We start from the raw sequence: 22,499 nt of genomic DNA, 5'->3' as shown, positions 1-22,499 counted from the left end.
GCTGGCTGCTGGCCGCCCCCGCCGCTGCCGCCGCCACGCTTAAGTCACTGCTGTGCCGTGGACGGCCGTGACGCAGCGTGGGCGCCGCCGTGGCACGCGAAAGCCGTTCGCCGCTGAAGGACCGACCGTCTGGTATTCACTCCACCACCCACACTGGTACACCGAGGGACGAGACTGGGGCGAAGGTCAGCGGTTGAAGTTTAGCCCACGAGTGGCTTATTACTAGCGCCAGAATGGACAGACGCGAGAAGCGAAATGGCGTGATGTAAACGAGCAGTCTGACTTGTGGACAACAAATAACAGAGCTACCTACGCTCGATTCGTATATGGAAGCATTGTGCCCACAAACCCAGAGGCAGTACAATAATCACACGCATTTAGTTAAACAATAGTTACAATAATCAGAAAGTTGTAACAACACACAGCATATTCTGTATTGCACAATTAAAAACAAAATCGTATTTCAGTAAGTATCTCCCCGATGTTATTCAATCAGTATATTGAGCAAGCAGTGAAGGAAACAAAAGGTATTAAAATCCATGGAGAAGAAATAAAAACTTCGAGGTTCGCCGATGACATTGTAATTCTGTCAGAGACAGCAAAGGACTTGGAAGAGCAGTTGAACGGAATGGATAGTGTCTTGAAAGGAGGATATAAGATGAACATCAGCAAAAGCAAAACGAGGATAATGGAATGTAGTCGAATTAAGTCAGGTGATGTTGAGGGAATTACATTGGGAAATGAGACGCTTAAAGTAGTAAAGGAGTTTTGTTATTTGGGAAGCAAAATAACTGATGATGGTCGAAGTAGAGAGGATATAAAATGTAGACTGGCAATGGCAAGGAAATAGTTTCTGAAGAAGAGAAATTTGTTAACACTGAGTATCGATTTAAGTGTCACGAAGTCGTTTCTGAAAGTATTTGTATGGAATGTAGCCATGTATGGAAATGAAACGTGTACGATAACTAGTTTGGGCAAGAAGAGAATAGAAGCTTTCGAAATGTGGTGCTGCAGAAGAATGCTGAAGATTATATGGGTAGATCATATAACTAATGAGGTATTGAATAGGATTGGGGAGAAGAGAAGTTTGTGGCACAACTTGACTAGAAGAAGGGATCGCTTGGTAGGACAGATTCTGAGACATCGAAGGATCATCAGTTTAGTATTGGAGGGAAGCGTGGAGGGTAAAAATCGTAGAGGGAGACCAAGAGATGAATACACTAAACAGATTCAGAAGGATTCAGGTTGCAGTAGGTACTGGGAGATGAAGAAGCTTGCACAGGATAGAGTAGCATGGAGAGCTGCATCAAACCAGTCTCAAGACTGCAGACCACAACAACAACTACAACAACAACAGCCAACACAATGGTGCGGCTTTCACACCTGAGTGGTTCTTATGGCCTTCCTGTCAGCTACCTTCATAGATTGACAAACCAGTCTCAGCAAAAATCTAAATTAAGAAATCATTATTCACGTAGCGCTAACAAGCAAATCGTCGGCAACGCTCCTGTATTAAAAATCTGTAACAGTTAATGAAAATCAAGTTACTCAACGAAAGTTTCCGTAATTAAAAACTTCAATTAATGATTTAATAACGACACACCGGAAAGGGTTTGGATGAGCCCATCTTCTAAGGAAATTTAAAATATTTAATTTACTAAACTTCAAACAAGTAGGTTACTTAGCGAATTTTGCCGTATTTTTAACATTTTGTGACAGTGCGCTCAGCAACCGTGTATGCAAATATATAAAATACAATAGTCAGCCAGCACAACTTTAAAAAAAAAGAAGAAAAAAGAAACCATTAACTACGTTTCGATAGCTCTAAGACTGTCTTCATCAGAGTGGTAAAAGTTGCATGAACTCACAGGATAACTTATAAATATTCAGCAGCAGTACTATCGTTAAATGACACAGTTTCTTCAATGAGTCAAGAATATAGGTCATAATATAAAAGACAGTTATTACAGAAAAATACAATCACAGTTTGCATCAGACTTAGTCTGATGCCTCTTGCGCTGTGTATGCGCCAGTCTTAGCCGGCCATAGCAGTTCGCTTGTGCCGCCGCTTGCAACTACGATTGTGCTATTCTATGATAACTGTCTTTTATATTATGACTTATATTCTTGACTCATGGAACAAAACTATATCATTTGACGATGGCACTGTTGTTGAATATTTAAAAGTTGTCCAGTGACTTAGTGTTACTTTTATCAATCTGATGAAGATAGTCTTGGAGGTAACGAAACCTAGTTAATGTCTTTTTTTTTTAAAAAAAAAAAAAAAAAAAAAAAAAAAAGTTGTGTGCTATCGATTGGCTCACTGTTACATTTTATAAAATTTGCCGTAATTATAAAATTTTCAGTTAACTGAAGTTAGTAGTGACTAACGGAATTATATAAATCTCACAGCGGCTAGAGGAGCCTGAGCGTTAAGGAAATTTGATACCTTAACAGAAAAATTCTAATGAAGCTTTCCTCACGTAAATATTACACAACTCGGTTTACACGACATTTAAAACCGTAACGGCTCTCGCGTTTGGCTTATTCCAAGCTCTGAATAGAAACCTATGAAAACAATTTGGTTCTGACAACTCTAAACGGGTGGTTACAGGAAACGTTGCCGATAGCCAGGGAAGTGAGCCAACACACGAACAACCTAAAATATTACGCTGAGCAAGCAGATTCATCTCTAGGCAAGTTTACTGAACAATCAGGAACCTCGAAACGTAGAAACCTAAAGGTACGGTTATGTCCCAGGGTCACCCCAAAATAAATGCACACTATTTTTTGAAAAGTCCATCTTTTATTCTACATGTTTGAAAGATTTACAGTGTGTAGATACATTCTTTGGGAACAATATTTTCATTTCTCCACATAATTTCCATCCCTCTCAACTGCCTTACGCCATCTTGGAACCAGCCCCTGTATATACGCACAGAAAATTCTGGACCAACCTGTTGGAGCCACTGTTTGGCAGCGTGCACAAGGGAGTCATCATCTTCAAACCTTGTTCCACGAAGAGAGTCTTTCAGTTTCCCAAAGAGACGATAGTCACATGGAGCCAGGTCAGGACTGTAAGGCGGGTGTTTCAGTGTTGTCCATCCGAGTTTTGTGATCGCTTCCATGGTTTCTTGACTGACATGTGGCCGTGCATTGTCGTGCAACAGCAAAAATCCTGCTTTTGCCGATGTGGTCGAACACGACTCAGTCGAGCTTGAAGTTTCTTCAGTGTCGTCACATATGCATCAGAATTTATGGTGGTTCGACTTAGCATGATGTCCACAAGCAACAGTCCTTCGGAATCGAAAAACACCGTTGCCATAACTTTTCCAGCAGAAGGTGCGGTTTTGAATTTTTTCTTCTTGGGTGAATTTGCATGATGCCACTCCACTGATTGGTGAAAAATGATAGAGCCACCTTTCATCACCTGTCACAATTCTTGCAACAAATTCATCTCCACCATTCTCGTACTGTTTCTAAAGTTCGCTGCATACCATTTTTCTTGTTTCTTTGTGAGCCACTGTCAACATCCTGGGAACGCACCTGTCACAAACCTTTATTAACGCCAACACTTTCAGTATTCTGCATACACTTCCTTCCCTTATCCCAACGTAGCGTGACAATTCGTTCACTGTGACGCGTCTGTTAGCAGTCATCAATTCGTTAACTCTCTGCACATTGTCTGGAGTGTGTGCAGTACGAGGCCTGCCGCTGCGAGGACAATCCTCAACATTGCCGTGCCCGCTTTCATCACGTAACCTGCTTGCCCACCGACTAACTGTACTTCCGTCGACAACAGCACCTCCATACACCTTTTTCAAGCTCTTGTGGATGTTTTCACAGCACAGGAATTCTATGACAGCACGTTGCTTCTGACGAACGTCAAATGTAGCAGTCGAAGACATGCTGTGACGGCGTCACTCACGGGAACAGGTTGAACTAAGTCTGAAATCAAGCGGGAAGGATGGTAAAACTTTCACACATGCTGAATGAAAACTTTATTTTTTACAAAAATAGATTGCATTTCTTTTGGAGTAACCCTCGTACTACAATTTCAGTCGAACAAGTGAGGCACTTCATCAATGCAGTTTAAATCTCTTTACAAGCAGACACCGTTATCACCATTTCATGAACTGAAGTGTTAATCCGTTTTTCACCATTAAACTCCAACAATTATATATGACAAGCATCCACCGTGGGTAAATAATTGATGAAGGGCCTGCGAGCTCCGCGGTTGCAACACTCAGCCAGCCAGATCACCGGGCCGTATTTGCCGTCAATACACTACAAATTCTGAAGTTGGCAGGGGTAAAATACAGGGAGCGAAAGGCTATTTACAATTTATACAGAAACTAGATGGCAGTTATAATAGTCGAGGGACAGGAAAGGTTGGGAAGGGAGTCAGACAGGGTTGTAGCCTCTCTCCGATGCTATCCAATCTGTATATTAATCAAGCGGTAAATGAAACAAAAGAAAAGTTCGGAGTAGGTATTAAAATCCATGGAGAAGAAATAAAAACTTTGAGGTTTGCCGATGACATTGTAATTCTGTCAGAGGCAGCAAAGGACTTGGAATAGCAACTGAACGGAATGGACAGTGTCTTGAAAGGAGGGTATAAGATCAACATCAACAAAAGCAAAACGAGGTTAATGGAATGTAGTCGAATTAAGTCGGGTGATGCTGAGGGAATTAGATTAGGAAATGAGACAAAAAATGCTTCAAACGGCTCTGAGCACTATGGGACTCAAAATCTTAGGTCATAAGTCCCCTAGAACATAGAACTACTTAAACCTAACTAACCTAAGGACATCACACACACCCATGCCCGAGGCAGGATTCGAACCTGCGACCGTAGCAGTCCCACGGTTCCGGACTGCAGTGCCAGAACCGCACGGCCACCGCGGCCGGCGGAAATGAGACACTTAAAGTAGTAAAGGAATTTTGCTATTTGGGGACCAAAATAACTGATGATGGTCGAAGTAGAGAGGATATAAAATGTAGTCTGGCAATGGCAATGAAAGAGTTTATGAAGAAGAGAAATTTGTTAACATCGAGTATAGATTTAAGTGTCAGGAAGTCGTTTCTGAAAGTATTTGTATGGAGCGTAGCCATGTATGGAAGTGAAACATGGACGAAAAACTAGTTTGGACAGGAAGCGGGTAGAAGCTTTCGAAATGTGGTGCTACAGAAGAATGCTGAAGATTAGATGGGTAGATCATATAACTAATGAGTAGGTATTGAATAGGACTGGGGAGGAGTTTGTGGCACAACTTGCCAAGAAGAAGGGATCGGTTGGTAGGACATGTTCTGAGGCATCAAAGGATCACCAATTTAGTATTGGAGGGCAGCGTGGAGGGTAAAAATCGTATAGGGAGACCAAGAGATGAATACACTAAGCAAATTCAGAAGGATGTAGGTTGCAGTAGATACTGGGAGATGAAGAAGCTTGTACAGGATAGAGTAGCATGGAGAGCTGAATCAAACCAGTCTCAGGACTGAAAACCACAACGACAACAACAACAACAACAACAACAACACTACAGCTGCCACGGCGTGCTGTCTGCAAGATGCAAAGTCGACCGCAAATGCCGGCTACCAGTCCAATAAACAGAGCCGAGTCACAGAGCTCTAGTCTCTGGCTCTAGTCTCTACCGTAGTCAACAAGCTCTCACTAGCCGGAGCAGGCACTGCCAGTTCATCTGCTCGTCCACAACGCACTCGTCGACTATTTCGCATCCTGAGGCGCCTGCTAGCGAGTCGCCGAGGCTGCACCGCCTCGAGCGCGGCCGCAGTCCCCGCCAATTGTTGTCGGTCTTGCTCAATAGTGGACGTAGAAGTGCAAGATTTTACTGTTTCGGTATTTGGCTCTTCATTACATTGCCTGACGGGAAAGGTGAAGCACTTGCAGGACGTGGTCGAATGTCAGAATAACTTCGTACACGGACACAGCTTTGGCGGGCGCCGGTGTTGAGGAAAAATATAGACACACATCAATGCAGACGGTAGCCAAACATGCTGGTTGCGCTCTTGTATTTGACCACGAAAGGCATCTACCCAATACCTTCAGTATGTTGCAAGTGTCAGTCGAGGTCAGAACAGTGTCCTGTGTAGCTGTGAGTCCATTATATCGGAACTAGGTGAAGTCGAACGTAGAAAGATTGCTGTTTTGAAGAGCGCGCCGCAATGCGTTAAGCAGTCGCCCTTCGTTTCTGGCATGGCGCCGCTGTGGCAATCGCAGCTTTGGTATCTCCCTCTGGTGGGAAAGGGGAAAGGTTGCTGTTCACGTGTATTTAAGGAGCGCTATGAGCTCGCCTAGGGGCATTCGAGGGTTGGATTCCCTCATTTGCTCATCGAGGACTCGCACTGCCTGGGCTACTCTCAGGGTGTATCTTCGACGTGGAAGAGCTCCAACCGTGCTTGTCGCGTTGTTGCCCGTTTGCGCGCCGTCACTGCTGCCTGCCTGCCTGCCGCCGCCGCCGCCGCCGCCTCCGTCGTCTGTTCGCCGCCGCCCGGTGCTTGCCGCCGCCGTCGCTTGGTCGCCGTCTGTCGGTGCTCGCCGCTTCCTCTTCTGCCGCCGCCACCTGGTCGCCGCTTCTTCAGCAGCCGCCGCCGCCGCCGCTGTCACCGTCTCTTGGTGCTCGCCGCTTCTTCTGCCGCCGTCTCTCGGTACTCGCCGCTGCCGCCGTCTCTCGGTGTTCGCTGCCGCCTGCGATCATGGACGCCCCAACTACCTCCATCATTTACACCTCTCCTTCACCTGCCCCCACTGTAACGTCATGGAGTGCTTCCTCTGGGATTCTCCCGTCTCATGCACCTCCCCTACTCACAGTCTCCTCCCCATCTATCTCCTCTCCATCGATGTATCCCCACCCGTACGTCACTCCTGCTCCTACCCCTGCTGCTGCCCCTGCTGCTTCTCCCGCTCCTGCCTCTGTCCCTGCTCCCAACCCCCCTCCCCCTCCTGTCCCCCGCCGAGACGACTTTCCCCCTCTCCCCCCTGTGACTACCGCTGCTTCCCCTGCCAGAGTCTCCGCCCGCCGCGCCACAGTCGCCGCCACAGAGCGCCCTACCCTCTCATCCGGTGCTACTGCCTCACAGGAGGGCCCTGCCTCCCGCCACCTCCCCATCCATCCAGTCCTTCATCCCTCATCCCAGGCAACACCCGCCAAAAAATCTTCCAAACGGCCCAGTGGCGACCTCTCCTCTACTCCTTCCTCCAAAAAGCCACTGCCCGCCCCACCTCCCACTGACCCCGCTATGGATACCACCCCACCTCCCAACTCTCCAGCCCCCTCCCTGTATACCTTTGTCCTAGCCCACGCTGATCCGAAATTCCTGGATGCCCGCACCCTCACCCTTGAAATCCGGAAGTACATCCCCAGTGCACCCATCACCCAACTTATCCCTCGCAGAGACTCTGTCCTCATCAAGTCTCCCTCTCCATCCTTCCATACTGATCTCCTCCGGCGCCTTCCCCGCATCACCTTTGGGCCCCACGCATCCCTCACCCCATTCCTTACATCCTCCTCGTCAACCCCAACTGCCTCATCGTCGGCCGACCCTCACTGCCGTCATCACAAAACTCAGCCCTGTGGTCACAGAGGCTGAGGTGTTGGCGGAACTGAATGCCCACCCCTCCCTGGAAGTCCACTCTGCCCGCCGTATTTACAACTCCTCTCGCCCTACTTTCCTCATGCGTATCTTTACAGAGTCTGCCTCCTCCATCGACCACCTCCTCACGCAGGGAGCCCTGATTTTCAACCGCCGCCACCCTGTTGACCCGTCCCATTCCCCTCCTCAATCCTACCGCTGCCAGCGTTGTCTTCTGTACAATGACCATCTCACCCAAAACTGCAAGAACCCACCCACCTGCCCCCGTTGTAAAGCCTCCCACTTCCTCAAACAGTGTCCCAACCTCGCCTCCCCCCCATCCTGCAACACCTGCAATGAACCTCACCCCACCTATTCCTCCAAATGCAAAGCCAAGCCCCCTCCCACCAACCCTGAACTCACTGTCCCCGTTCGCCCCATTGACCCACCTATCCACCCTAACAATTCCCTCCGCCCTCCCCCTACAGCAGAAGACATCATCCGGTTCCTCACCGTCGTCCTGCAGAATATCCACCCCTTCCAGCGCCCCCACACACTCCAGCAGATTTCCCTCGCTGCCCGCTCTGTTTTCCACTTAAACACCTACGCCACATACTCCAACAACCAGGCCCACTTTACCTTCACCCACCTAGACACCCTTGTTTAAGCCCCTCTCCCCCTTCCCACACCCTTCCCATACCCAACCCCATGGCTCGTCAACAGTATCGTCTCCTCTACCTCAACATTCGCTCCCTCCCTGAGAACAAATACCTCTTCCTGCATACCCTCTCCCAGCACCAGGTTGACTCCTTCATCCTTAATGAAACCTTCCTTCAACCCCACCATGTGGTCCGCATCTCCCCTTATCTCCTTCACCGCACTGACAATCCCCTTCCCCTAGCTCGAGGCGGGGTCACTATCGGCCACCTCAGGCATCTCCCTGTCCGGCCACAACCCCTCCTCAATGACCCAACCGAACACCTTCTCCTCAGCCTCTTTTTTCCTTCCCTCACCGTCACCTGTGCCACTATCTATATTCGCCCCGCAGCTCCTCTCCCCTTTGACTTCATTTCCCATGTTGACCGTACCTTCTCCACCTATGTGATCGCCGCTGACCTCAACATCCACAGCCGTGACCCTGCCACCCTTCGGCGGTGGCATCAGTTCCTTGCCACCCTCCATGGTGACCTTGTTCCTCTCCCACAGCCCACCCGTCCTGAAAGTAACTCCACCCCCGATGTTATCCTTGCTTCCCCCAACCTCCTTGGTCGCATTGCTGTTGATGTCCTCGATCCCGTCGGTAGTGACCATCTCCCTGTCCTTCTCACCATCTCCTCTACCAGTCCTGCCACTGCAGCCACCCGCCCACCTGCCCCTCCAAAATCCGTCCATGACTACCACCGTGCCAATTGAGATGCCTACCGGGAATCCATTGCCTTACAGGTCGATAGCCACCCCCTCACTTTCCACCACCCCGATGACATCACCCATGCCTCTTCCTTCCCTCAGAAGACCATCACTGACGCTGTGGAGGCTCATGTCCCTACCAAACTCATCCACCCTCACCGCCCTACGCTTCCTCCACAGGCTGTCCTTCTTCTGCGTGAATCCCGCAGGCTCTACCGCTCCTTCCTCCGCACTCGTGACCGGGATACTCTCACCCGCCACCGGCAATTACAGCGGCATATCCGGAACCTCCTTACAGCAAAGAAACGCCGGGACTGGCGTCAGACATGCACACGCCTCAACTCCACCCTCCCTGTCAACTCCTCCAAGTGCTGGTCAGCCTTCCACTGCCTTATTGGTAGCCATCCCATCCCGCATTACCCCATCCTCCATGACGATCGACCCTTTCCTGACAACCTCAGTAAGGCTAACCATTTTGCTTCCCACCTGTCCGAGGTCTTCTCCATTCCTGACGATCCCCATTTTGATTACTCCCTCTTCCCCACTGTCCTTGACAGCACTGACACCTCTGTCCCCCCGCTCGCCCCTAGCTTCCAGTACTTGGATCGGCTACACCCCTCCGACATCAACACTCCCATCATCATGCAAGACATCACACTCGCCCTCCGCTCCAAACGAAACACCGCCCCTGGTCATGATTGCGTCACCTACCGTCACCTCAAGGAATCCCCTCCATCCTTCCTGTCTGTCCTTGCTACCCTGTACAATGTCCTCCTCTCCACTGGATTTTACCCTGACCTGTGGAAGACTTCCCGTGTCCTGCTGTTCCCTAAGCCTAACAAACCCCCCTCTGCTACCTCTTCCTATCGTCCCATCTGCCTCACCTCCATGTTCAGTAAGGTCTTTGAGGCCATCCTCTCTCGCCGTATCCACCGCCACCTTAACCAGCACCGCCTCCTTCCTCTTACCCAATGTGGCTTCCGGCCTTCCTTCTCTGCTGACGACCAGCTCCTTAACCTTACCCATCTTCTTTCCCTCCAACTTAACTCCCGTCGCTCTGCTATCTTTGTTTCCCTTGATCTCCAGAACGCCTATGACCGTGTCTGGCATCCCGGGCTCCTTTTCAAACTCCAGACCTATGCTCTCCCCATCAACTTCGTCCGTCTCGTTGCTTCCTTCCTCTCCCATCGTCCCTCCTATGTGACTATCCACAATTCCAACTCCCGTACTTTCTACCCCTCTGCCGGCGTGCCCCAAGGTTCTGTCCTTTCCCCTCTCCTCTATCTCCTGTACACTGCTGATATGCCCAAACCTCCCCCTCCTGTTCATCTTCTCCAGTTCGCTGATGACACCGCCTTCCTAGCCCTTTATCCTACCCTTCAACGGTCCCAACGTACCCTCCAAACCCACCTTGACCAATTCACCGCTTGGTGCAACCAGTGGTTCCTCTGTGTTAATCCCTCCAAGACCCAGGCGATCATCATAGGCCGCACCACCTGCTCCTTCCGCCTCCATGATTTCTACCTCACCATTTACGGCCGTCCTATCCACCTCGCTCCTATCCTCAAATACCTTGGCCTCACACTCGACCGCCACCTCACCTGGACTCCCCATCTCCTTACCATCCAAAACAAGGCTCACAACCGCCTCCGCCTCCTGAAACTCCTGTCCGGCCGGACGTGGGGTCTGCATCCTTCCACCATCCTTCACACCTACAAATCCATGATCCGCCCCATCCTTTGTTATGCCAGCATCGCTTGGATTTCCGGCCCTCCCCGGTTCTATAAAGCCTTGAACGCCATGCACTCCGCCTCGCCTTCTGCATCCGCCTTCCGTCCCCCACGCGCATCCTCTATGACCTCATCCCCTTCCCCCACCTTCTCCTTTTCCTTGAACACATCCGCACACTATATATTGTCCGCTGCCTTGATCCCCCTCACTCCCTGGTGTCTCCCTTCCTCTCCACTCCCAACCAGTTGCCGCGCCTTTACCGTTGTGTCCCTCCCTCTCTCCATCTCCACACCCTCCATCTCCTTTCCCAACACAACTTCCACCGTCTACCACTCCCAGATGATGAGCTTCGCCCTGACATCTACCCTTCCTACCAACTCTAACCCCCTCTTCCGGCCTCCTCCTCAGGGCTCCCTCTCCTCCCCCTCCCTCCTTCTGAGCGGATTTCCCCTTCTACTCCCCGTCCATCTCTTGTGCCTTCTTTCAGTGTCTCTGCGCTCCCTCCTGCCCTGTCTTCCCTTTTCCTCTCCCGCCCCATGTGTCTCCTGCCTCTTTGTGAACCCACGGTTGCCCCTCCTCTCTTCATCCCGCCGCTTCCCCAGCTGCCCCATGCTCTCCCCTCCTTTTTCATCCTCTCTGACCTTTCCCTCGGCAGGTCCCGTCTGGTAGTTTTATTCTTCGTCGTGTGTGCTCCAAGTGGGTTTTAAGTGTGTTGTTTCGGAGTGTTTTTAATACTGTGGCCAACTTTTAACCTGTGCATGTGCATCCAGTGTCTTCTGTGTTTTACGAATCGCCAACTGCGTTTTTTAACTTTCTGGTGACTTTTTTAACTGTCCCCAATGAACTTCTACACGTCAGTGTATTTTTATCTCCATTTTCTCCCCTTACTCTGTTTTATGTTCCCCTTTTTTACCTCCTTATGTATGTATTATTTTATTCTTGTTTTAGTTGTCATTCACTCGGCTGAAGAGCGGCGGATTGTGCTGCTGACAGCCCTCCCCTGCCCATATGGGGCAGGGGCATGAAATCACAATAAAGAAAGAAAAAAAAAACTCGCCTAGGGGACAGTTGGTCAGTCAGGGGAGTCTGGTCAGTTGGTCAGCCGGGTCGGTGTGGGGCAGTCAGTGTCCGTCTCTCGTCCGGAGTGCTAGTATGTGTTAGGCCGCCAGTCTGCTCGAGTGTGCTCAGACAATGGGCATTGGCGGTTGGATCGATCGGTTGGTCGGTCGCGCACTGAGACACAAGATGACTTGTCCGCCTTGAGCGTCGGCGCATGTGAGGTCGCCAGTTGAGTCCAGTCGGCCGCGCTGTATAACGAGGGGTAGTGGCTTCGAGGCCGACACGAGAGCAACAGGAGCGAAACCACAACATCGGTCTGGCCGGGGCGAGCTGCGACGCCGTGAGACGGGAGATCGGCGCGTCTTCCTGCGTCCGTTGAAGCGGCTGGCAGCGGACGGTTCGGGAGAGCGTTTTGGGGGGTGCTGCGCCAGGTCTTCACCAGAAATCGCTGTTTATTAGAAGTGATTCGTGATATTTGGTTTCATTTACTTGTTAAATTCTACTTTTCTTGTTCAGTCTGTCGTCCCCAGCTTGCTCATCTTTCTCTCGTCCGCATTTGTTAGCACTTAGTGTCTGTCTGTCGGTCTGTCGTGCGTTAATAGCTGCCTCTGTCATGTTTGTCCGATTCGGTGTTAACGAATGTATTGCTAATAATTCCTGAAATATGTTTTTATCTTGCCTCATCTTGAGAGGCGGCATATTTGTAATGTAGAGCATGTTTGTATATTTTATATAAGACTGCATTTCATGGGTTTTTATTTCAGTGGTCATTTTAGTATATAAAGTAGCTACCCTTCCACAGTAAGAGTTTTCTTTTAAAGTCAAGTTGCACTCTCGGTGGCAAGTAATTTTTTTAAAGTGAGTGTTTTGTACCAGTTGCATCCCTCCTACCGGGTGCATAGTTTATGTGTTTGTATGAGTTGTTAAAATTTTTAGTTTAAAGTAATCTGGTCTGTTGCAGATTTGCAACAGTGTAGTCTTTCAGAGGTTGTTGTGAGCGGTCGTGACTACGGCCGTGTCAAAAGGGAGCGACAAGTTCTCAGCACGAAAGCTCATACTGTCAAAAAAAAAGTTATTTCTGCCTCTGAATCACTTGTAACTTGATATTTAGAGGGTGCTTTGTGATTATAATTTTTAAATATGTTCTTTTTTAAAAAAGGAAAGGGTTTTTAGGAATAATATTTCCATTTGTTGAAAGAAACTTGTTTTCATCAGTTACCCACTGGCTCACACAGTGTGATTAAATGGGTTAATGTTCTAGATGAATCGCTAGTAAATAAAGTAAATTCTTTAAGAAAGGAATTTGAAAGTAAATCTACGGTTCAGTATGGTGGAGGAGGAGGAGGAGCTTAGTGTTTAACGTCCCGTCGACAACGAGGTCATTAGAGACGGAGCGCAAGCTCGGGTGAGGGAAGGATGGGGAAGGAAATCGGCCGTGCCCTTTCAAAGGAACCATCCCGGCATTTGCCTGAAGCGATTTAGGGAAATCACGGAAAACCTAAATCAGGATGGCCGGAGACGGGATTGAACCGTCGTCCTCCCGAATGCGAGTCCAGTGTGCTAACCACTGCGCCACCACGCTCGGTCGGTTCAGTATGGTACGTGCTTCCGTAACCAAGGTAGCCAAAGGGTTTGCTGTTTCAAGAGGCACTCTACCGAAGATTTATACTGCGTACAAGGGAAAGCAAAGAGACATCAACCATTAAGTCACAACGCGGACGAAAGTGCGTGTTGACCGTAAAGCCAAAACGTGGTGAGGAAGCCATAAATCCTGGACTGTGGAACGGTGGAAAACTGTCATTTGGTCGTCTTAGTCTTGTTTCACGCTGCTTCGAAATTTTGGCCGAATTTGCACTCAAACAGTGAAACATGGTGAGGGTGCGGCGATGATTTGCGCTGCCATATCCCGGTGTTCCATGCGTTCCACCGATACTCCAAGGTCACGTTGCCAACAAGTATTATGGAACCATTTTGGCTGATCAGGTTCATCCCACGCTAAAATATTTGCTCGCCAACGGCGGTGGTGTGTTTCAGGACGACAAGGCCTTGTCCACGCAACTGGCACAGTCCACGGCTTGTTGTGTGAGCACAAAGATGAACTGTCGCATATCTCCTGTACACCACAGTCACCAGATCTCGATTTTATTGAAAGTTGGTGGTCCACGTTGAAGAGAAGGAAGCGTGATTGGTATCATTGCCACAGATACTACCACAACGCCGCGCCAACACAAGGTTGGCACCCCGTCGTCTACCGAGCACAGTGCACTCTAGCGGGCTGTGCAGCTCGACGGAACTGGAGTGTGCCTCGTCCACTTCTTAGCTAGATTTCAACCTAGGAAGACGCACTTTCATAATCGGCCCTCAGCCAGTTCTGTAATGTTTGCATTGATTCTCTGAGGAGGGCCCATCAGGCTTAGTCCCTGAGAATATGCTGTCTCAGTTCATGGTGTTCCATGTTACGAGACTGTCAGTTCATAGCCGCAGCTGCAGTCCTACAAAATACTGAACATAAGTAATTTCATTGTACTATGTGTTTCTTGAATAATAATCCTTCTCTCTAACAGTCTGCCGTACCGCATATTATTGTAGCCTGGACTCCTTCAGCTCCTATCAACTCGGCCTTCTACTTTTTTGCATTTAGCAACGAACTGGAAACACCCACGCGTTTTGTGCCTCTAAACAGTGAGACATAATATCCACCTCCATCATCGTACCTAAATTTCCCGCTATTTTGCAGGAAGAAAGGAACTGGATTCCCTTGAAAATCACGCAACGGCTGTGTTTAGTCCTACCCATTCCAGGACGATTGGCGGCTATTTTGAACGCCAATAGTTTTCCTACACCGTATTAGACACGGTAATGTCCGGTATGTTTGGTGTTTACATATTTCTATGAATCCCCCTATGTAAACGATCAGTTACAATTCTCTGACACACCTAGATTGACATAGTGTTATTCGTGTTCAGCGCTGTTACCAGGCCTAGCATCGTATACAGGTTGAGTCATTAACTATTGCCACCAAGAATAACTCCGCAAGCGTGATAGTAGCTAAAACGTTTGTGGGACAAAAGTTGCATGGGACATCGGGGCTATAATATGACGTTGGTTTTTTGTTGCTAGGTGCGATCTCTTTAGAGATTTGAAGGTCAACTTTGTTCTTTTAAATTGCATGCTATACTTTGGTACTTATTTTCTGATAGAGACTATCGAGACGAGTCCAACCATGTGTAACAGTAAGGTCTTTGAAGGTCAACGAAGGTCAAAAAGAAGGCATGAACGTCCATTTACAGGAGTAGTTCGAAGCGATGACCACTGGTATCAGTGCAGTGCTGAAATCTTCTTATTATGGATTGAGTGGTATTCCTTACCACATCGGCACTTATCGAAGCACATGGTCTGACAATTCTGTCTCGCAAATCGTGCAAATAGTAAATATTCACCGAATACGGTGTATCCATCTAACGTGCCATTGACAAGTAAACACCATTCGACGGTTTCGCAATACAACACTAATGGGAACGGTAAGACTAGTATCATCGAATCAAGCGACTGTGAATGATGTATTCCTTCGAAGAACACGTCGGTATGCTTCTCATTTACGGACATTGCCAACGAAATTCAGTGGGAGCTTATAGGCTTATACGCTGAAAGATATCCTCAATGCACTCACCCTTCAAATCGTACATTTAAATATGTGTATGATAAATTGAGAACAACTGGATCTTTAACGCATCGGAAACATATCCGGCAAAGGAAAGTTACTAACGAGGATACAGAAATTGGCACTATTGCCACTGTGTTTCGAGATCCTGGTGTTAGTTCGCGACAAATCGCGAGGAAATCTGGCACGAGCCAGAGTAGTGTTCTGCATAGCCATAAATATCATCCTTACCAGATTCAGAGGGAGGACACATTTACTAATTTGATTTTATTTACTGGCGAGGCTACATTCATTAACCATGGAAATGTTAATCTGCATGACATGCATTATTGGGCAACTGAAACTCCATGTAGGCTGCGGCAAGTTGCAGTCCAAAACCGTGGTCATTGAATGTATGGTGTGGGATTGTGTGGGGCAGAATTATAGGCCCCTGTATCATCGAAAGAAATCTTAATGGTAGGAAGAAACATTAGGTCTGTTATTGGAAGAAATATTTTTAGGAACAAGGATCAGAATGTGGTATCAACGCAATGGGTGTCCGGCACATGGTGCCCTGATGTCTACAAATGAGTTGCAGAGACAATTCCCAAATCGTTGGATTGGACGCGGAGCAGATGTGTCGTGACCGGCTCGTTCACGAGACTTGACGCCTCTAGACTTTTTTCCTTGTGGGGATTCGTAAAAGACGTTATTTATATCTCGCTTCCCACGCCCGGGTTCCCGGGTTCGATTCCTGGCGGGGTCAAGGATTTTCTCTGCCTCGTGATGACTGGGTGTTGTGTGATGTCATTAGGTTAGTCAGGTTTAAGTAGTTCTAAGTTCTAGGGGACTGATGACCATAGATATTAAGTCCCATAGTGCTCAGAGCCATTTGAACCATTATTTATATAGACGTTCCAACTACACCTGAAGATATGGGAGAGAGAATTGTCAGAGCATGTGCCTCGATAAGTGCCCATGTGAAGGAATACCACTCATTCCATGAAAAGAAGCTTCTGTAAATGGACGTCCATGCCACCTTAGTGACCTTCGTTGATCTACAAAGACCTTCTTGTTACAGATCATTGAATTCGTCTCGATAGCCTCTATCAGAAAATAAGAACCAAACTATAGAATCCCATTTAGAAAATCAAAGTTGACCTTCATATCTCTGAAGCGACGCCACCTAACAACAAAAAAATCCACGTCATATTATGGGCCCCGTTGTCCCATGCAACATCTGTCCCACAAACTTTTCAGCTGCTATCATACTTTCGGAGTTATTCTTGGTGGCAATAGTTAGTAACTCACGCAGTGTAAGTGACCTGAACAGCGTCTGATGGGGACTGATGACCTTCGCTGTTCAGTCCCCCTTAAACATCCCAACAACCACCAACCACCACCACCAGCGTCTGATGTTCAGCGATTACAGTGTCGGAGAGCGTTATCAACACATGATAGACTCTGAAAGCCGCCTTATTCTGGTTCTCCATTTAGCCGGCTGGTCGAATCGTGCAACGTCCACAATTTTGGCGCATTCAGCCACGACAGTGGTCCGATTTTCGATTGCTCGGGAACGCGAGGGTTGGCGTACACGTCGTCAAGCTTCTTGTCGACCACCACAGGGGAGGGTCACCTTGTCGTGCACGATCTTCATCCCTTCTCATCTGTGCCTGCCGTCCGAGAACACGTAACGGTTTCCCTACAACATTCTGCGCCACCCGCTAACATTGGTGGGAGACTAACAGCAGCCAGACTAGGGGATTACCGCCCCATGCGTGGGCTGCCGTTAACACCACAACACGAACGGCAGCTTCTGGCGAGGTGCCGTAAATGGCAAGCAAGGACTGCTGAATAATGACGTCACATTTTCTTCCGCGAGGACTGCGGTTCAGCACAGTTTCAGATGACCATCGATGAGTTTGGCCGTGAAATCCCGTTTTCAATGCTTTGGGTGGGAAAAACTGCTGTATGTTCAGCTCACGACTGGTAGAGATTGAGGGAACTCTGGTAGCATAGCTGCACGTCACGGATATCTTGCCTCGTCATATAGTATCGGGTTGGCATTTTTCAACAGGACTACGCCCGTCCACACAGGGCATGTGTTTAATTATACTCTCTGGGTGATGTAGGGCTACATTATATATAAGCTGAAGATAGAGGGGGTGCGCGGGGGGAGGGAATGTGGGGGGAGGAAATCAAAGGGATTAATGATGGGAGCTGCAGCGGGACATTACGCGGAATGAGGGACGACGAGTGAAAATGCGTACCAGACTGGAACTCGAACCCGAGATCTCCTGCTTACTACGTTAACCACTGCGCCATCCAGGTCTCTGTGTTTATCGCAGCTGCGCGGACCATTTCGGTACACCTTACGGCCCACCCACACTCCCACCGACTGCCACCTACCTGCAGTCCTTGTCCGTTTCCTCCATGCTCACCACTCTGAGATTCCCACAGGATGTCAAACGTACTTGTGCCTCCACACTGAAGAAGGTGCATCCATTGCCCATCGAGGTGAATCAGTTTTGATACGTGTTAAAAACCGGACACAATAGGAAGGACCAGCCCCCTTTGCTTTTTTCTTTTGTCACTCGCTTATTACATCAGAGAAATACACATTTTAAGACAAAATTTAACTACATGGAATATTGCTCCCAGTAAAGGTTAATATAAGCAGTGACAAAACTTAGTTCTCTTAAGAGTTTCTGCTGGCAACAAATTTTAAGGAGACAATGTAAGGTTTAGATCTATTGAGCTCAAACACGTAGCTAGTGATTGAATCACGACACAGACACTTTAACAATTTCGGCAACAAATAAATAGCGTGAATTTGTACTCACAGTAACCAACTAATCAACAGCCTTGCCATTGAATAAGTAGTAGACCATTTGGAACGAATTAGCAACACCCAGCAACTAGGGGAGTTAATACCAACAGTCTTTAAATGTCTTGCTCCCCATTAACTAAACAAACTTATAGTAATTAAATGAATAACAAATCAAACATACTACGCTAAACTAAAACTCTTCAGTGGAAGCCAAGCCAAAATGAAGATTCCATTAACTGACTAGCACTGAAGTCACACTAAAGCTCATCTCTGTGTTCCCAGACACACATGGGGCAAACTTATACAAGACAAGATTTTGAAGATTTTGAAGGGAGCACATCAGTAAAACCGGTAGTTGAGCTAACTGGTGCCACTGAAAATTAAGGTACTAGACCGGGGCACAAGGTGGTATACAATGAGGTTGCCTTAGTGCTATACTGCGCTACAAAATATTGATTCAAAATTAAGTACACATAAACCAGCATTAATTAACTAGGAGTGACACCAGGTCGCTCGAAGGGATGACAACACTTAATTGAAAAGACGAATGCCTGGCCGGCCGTAGTAGCCGAGCGGTTCTAGGCGCTTCTGGAACCGCGCGACCGCTACGGTCGCAGGTTAGAATCCTGCCTCGGGCATGGATGTCTGTGATGTCGTTAGGTTAGTTAGGTTTAAGTAGTACTAAGTTCATTTGAACCATTTGAACGAATACCGGAGGGGGCAGTAACATCAAACACCTTCTCTGAGTTTTAACCAGGAGTCAGTTCCCGCTATACAAGTAAATATTTAAACAAGCGCAGGGAAACCCCCAAAAGATTATAAAGGACAGGGAACCTCATCTATTTAAATTTAAAAGAATAAGTTCTCCCCAAAGGCAGTGTAAACGCTAAGGCCACACCTTAGAGGGCATCAAACGTGGTTACAAAAAGTCTTATGCATTTTCTCCTTTTCTTTAAAAGAAACACAAGGCTGCTTAACTTCTGCTGGACGTCCTGTAGGGCTCGTGTAGGATACAGCACGCAGCAACCCAAGCTATGCGGTCGCAAGGCACGGCGAGCAAAATCAGGAGAGCAGACAGGCAGGCAGCCAACACATATCCTCCATCCTGAACCGGCAGACCGCGTACAACCAACTCCACATATACGTGGTTGCTTCCCGCCTCGTACCTCGCGGCGTCTCAGCAGGTAGCCCGAGCAAACGTGAACTGCCACTCGCCCCGCAAAGATAAGAAACATAGAAGGATCGACAATGGACATCCAGGAGACTGGCGCCCCAGTAACGAGCGCCACGGCTCAAGTTCATGAATGCGTGGTGTCTGTTCTTTTGCACATGTGCGAAAGAACAGACACCACACATTCATATAATGTGGAGATACTCGTCCCAGACTGACGCCGACAGAACATGCGTGGGACGTACTCGGAAGTCAACTTCGTTACGGTCCTAGTATCAAGGATATGGAGGACATGTTACAAAAATTCCAGGGTGGCTTGCCTCAGAAGAGGATACAGTAGCTTTGTAACATCTGTATTCATCGAGGCCAGACAGTGTGCAACGTCGTACTGCTAAAAGAGCACATACTAAATGTCTTTTTCCAAAGCTGTTTCACAGAGGAAGACTGCACTGTAGTTCCTTCTCTAGATTTTCACACAGATGACAAAATGGTAGATATCGAAACAGATGACAGAGGGACAAACAAACAATTAAAATCGCTCAAAAGAGGAACGACCGCTGGACCTGATGGGATACCAGTTCGATTTCACACAGAGTACGCGAAGGAACTTGACCCCCTTCTTGCAGTGGTGTACCGTAGGTCTCTAGAAGAGCGTAGCGTTCCAAAGGATTGGAAAAGGGCACAGGTCATCCCCGTTTTCAAGAAGGGACGTCGAACAGATGTGCAGAACTATAGACCTATATCTCTCACGTCGATCAGTTGTAGAATTTTGGAACACGTATTATGTTCGAGTATAATGTCTTTTCTGGAGACTAGAACTCTACTCTGAAGGAATCAGCATGGGTTTCGAAAAAGACGGTCGTGTGAAACCCAGCTCGCGCTATTCGTCCACGAGACTCAGAGGGCCATAGACACGGGTTCACAGGTAGATGCCGTGTTTCTTGACTTCCGCAAGGCGTTCGATACAGTTCCCCACAGTCGTTTCATGAACAAAGTAAGAGCATATGGACTATCAGACCAATTGTGCCATTGGATTGAAGAGTTCCTAGATAACAGAACGCAGCATGTCATTCTCAATGGAGAGAAGTCTTCCGAAGTAAGAGTGATTTCAGGTGTGCCGCAGGGGAGTGTCGTAGGACCGTTGCTATTCACAATATACATAAATCATCTTGTGGATGACATCGGAAGTTCACTGAGGCTTTTTGCGGATGATGCTGTGGTATATCGAGAGGTTGTAACAACGGAAAATAGTACTGAAATGCAGGAGGATCTGCAGCGAATTGACGCATGGTGCAGGGAATGGCAATTGAATCTCAATGTAGACAAGTGTAATGTGCTGCGAATACATAGAAGGAAAGATCCCTTATCATTTAGCTACAATATAGCAGGTCAGCAGTGTGGGATTCATACCAGATAGGGTTGATGGAAGAGATAGAGAAGATCCAACGGAGAGCAGCGCGTTTCGTTACAGGATCATTTAGTAATAGCGAAAGAGTTACTTAGATGGTAGATAAATTCCAGTGGAAGACTCTGCAGGAGAGACGCTCAGTAGCTCGGTACGGGCTTTTGTTGAAGTTTCGAGAACATACCTTCACCGAAGAGTCAAGCAGTATATTGCTCCCTCCTACGTATATCTCGCGAAGAGACCATGAGGATAAAATCAGAGAGATTAGAGCCCACACAGAGGCATACCGACAATCCTTCTTTCCACGAACAAAACGAGACTGGAATAGAATGGAGAACCGATAGAGGTACTAAAGGTACCCCCCACAACACACCGTCGGGTGGCTTGCGGAGTATGGATGTAGATGTGGAAGTAGAAATACTGCGAAGCTCTTTTATAAATTTGCGTCAATTTTGTAATCACTGGAATAACAACACATATGTACTCAACCTCAGTTTCGCTTGCTCTTCCACATCAGCATGCTTTAGTTTTTTTGATGAGAAAGTGTGTGCATCTGGTGCGGTATACTTAATTCACTTTATGAGCGAAATTATTACGAGTTGTCACCTAGCATTGAGAACATCGCTTGCCGTGGAGCCGGGAGGAGAGGAGACGTTGGTTCTCTCGCTCGCACAGCTGACGCCGGATACTGGGCCGGGCGAGCGGTGTACTTGACTAATGCTGTGTGCAATACGTCACACTTACTCTGTAAGAATCTGAAGAAGTACTAGTAAATACGCTACTGGCCATTAAAATTGCTACACCACGAAGATGACGTGCTACAGACGCGAAATTTAACCGACAGGAAGAAAATGCTGTCATATGCAAACGATTAGCTTTTCAGAGCATTCACACAAGGTTGGCGTCGGTGGCGACACCTACAACGTGCTGACATGAGGAAAGTTAACAACCGATTTCTCTTACACAAAGAGCAGTTGACCGGCGTTGCCTGGTGAAACGTTGTTGTGATGCCTGGTGTAAGGAGGAGAAATGCGTACCAACACGTTTCCGACTTTGATAAAGGTCGGATTGTAGCCTATCGCGATTGCGGTTTATCGTAACGCGACATTGCTGATAGCGTTGGTCGAGATCAAATGACTGTTAGCAGAATATGGAATCGGTGGGTTCAGGAGGGTAATACGGAACGCCGTTCTGGATCCCAACAGTCTCGTATCACTAGCAGTAGAGATGGCAGGCATCTTATCCGCATGTAACGGTTCGTGCAGCCACGTCTCGATCCCTGACTCAACAGATGGGGTCGTTTGCAAGACAACAACCATCTGCACGCACGGTTCGACGACGTTTGCAGCAGCATGGACTATCAGCTCGGAGACCATAGCTGCGGTTACCCTTGACGCTGCATCACAGACAGGAGCGCTTGCGATGGTGTACACAACGACGAACCTGGGTGCACGAATGGCAAAACGTCAGTTTTTCGGATGAATCCAGGTTCTGTTTACAGCATCATGTTGGTCGCATGCGTTTTTGGCGACATCGCGGTGAACGCACATTGGAAGCGTGTACTCGGCATCGCCATCGCCATACTGCCGTATCACCCGGTGCGTTGGTATGGTGTGCCATTGGTTACACATCTTGGTCACCTCTTCTTCGCATTTACGGCACT

The sequence above is a fragment of the Schistocerca piceifrons genome, chromosome 7, assembly GCF_021461385.2.
Source record: "Schistocerca piceifrons isolate TAMUIC-IGC-003096 chromosome 7, iqSchPice1.1, whole genome shotgun sequence".
NCBI classification, from domain to species: Eukaryota; Metazoa; Arthropoda; class Insecta; order Orthoptera; family Acrididae; genus Schistocerca; species Schistocerca piceifrons.
The sequence above is the reverse complement of the archived record's forward strand: the minus strand, read 5'-3'. Positions refer to the sequence as shown.